The sequence below is a fragment of the Lottia gigantea genome (assembly GCF_000327385.1).
Source record: "Lottia gigantea unplaced genomic scaffold LOTGIsca_1, whole genome shotgun sequence".
NCBI lineage: Eukaryota > Metazoa > Mollusca > Gastropoda > Lottiidae > Lottia > Lottia gigantea.
The window spans coordinates 6,676,736-6,678,490 of record NW_008706746.1 but is presented as its reverse complement, the minus strand read 5'-3'; positions in this window follow the sequence as shown (position 1 = coordinate 6,678,490).

Below are 1,755 nucleotides of genomic sequence, written 5' to 3'. Positions count from 1 at the left end.
TTAGGAAGAATATTAGAAGTTTACCCCGGAGCTGATAATCGTGTGAGAAACGTTAAAGTTAAAACCAAAGAATATAATAGACCTGTTACTAAAATTTGTGTAATTTTGCCTGCAACTGAAGAATCTGATTTGGATGAGGACTAACGCCTCATCGGCGGGGAAAATGTTCTGCAAGAGACTATTGAATTGACTGTCCATGTTCCAAAATGTTTCCTTATATTTTCATAAGTTTAATCTGATCCGTACTTTTTGTAATAACCATGCTTCCGGTCATGGCCTCCAGTGTTGTCATGAATTCAAATAGTAAAAAGTAAAAAGTATATAACTAAAAGTAAAATAGAATGATTGTAGTGAATTAGATGCTCTGTAATTTAAACTAAGAAAAGAACCAACTGTATTATCAATCCGTTTTATTAACTCTATAGAATTGGCCAGTTACCAGGGGCTTAGACCGGACGGCTTCATGCACTCTCACGATCCACCACCCACACCCTAACTTCATCTAGGCAAATGAGACAAATGCGTCATGCCCAATTTGACGAAAAAAATATGTATAAAAAAAAATCCGTTTAATATATTAATTATTTGAAGTAAAGAGGGTTGCCGTTTGAAGAATTTTCAAAAAATAACAAACAGCAAAGAAACAAATGATCATACAAATATTGGATCATGTTAAATGGTGTAGACAGAAATCCAGAACAAACTTGGACATTGTCAAATATATGTATGATGATGTCAAATATATGTATGATGATGTCAAATAAATGTATGATGATGTCAAATAAATGTATGATGATGTCAAATATATGTATGATGATGTCAAATAAATGTATGATGATGTCAAATAAATGTATGATGATGTCAAATAAATGTATGATGATGTCAAATAAATGTATGATGATGTCAAATAAATGTATGATGTTTTGAATAAATGTATGATGATGTCAAATAAATGTATGATGTTTTGAATAAATGTATGATGATGTCAAATAAATGTATGATGATGTCAAATAAATGTATGATGATGTTAAATATATGTATGATGATGTTAAATATATGTATGATGATGTTTTGAATAAATGTATGATGATGTTAAATAAATGTATGATGATGTCAAATAAATGTATGATGTTTTGAATAAATGTATGATGTTTTGAATAAATGTATGATGATGTCAAATAAATGTATGATGATGTCAAATAAATGTATGATGTTTTGAATAAATGTATGATGATGTTAAATAAATGTATGATGATGTCAAATAAATGTATGATGTTTTGAATAAATGTATGATGTTTTGAATAAATGTATGATGATGTCAAATAAATGTATGATGATGTCAAATAAATGTATGATGTTTTGAATAAATGTATGATGTTTTGAATAAATGTATGATGATGTCAAATAAATGTATGATGATGTCAAATAAATGTATGATGATGTCAAATAAATGTATGATGTTTTGAATAAATGTATGATGATGTCAAATAAATGTATGATGTTTTGAATAAATGTATGATGATGTTTTGAACAAATGTATGATCGATGATCGTGTAGACGTGGCTTTTCATGGAAATAACCCACACGAACGAAGTTAACAACAATTTTCAATCTGTTTTTAGACTAAATAACTCGAATTTTTGATAAGGCTTTAATATTCATCAAGTCTTTCAAATCAAATTTGAAGCCATTTATAAAACTTAAAATGTTATTTGTAATATAATAATTATATGATATTTGTTGAAATATCCTAAC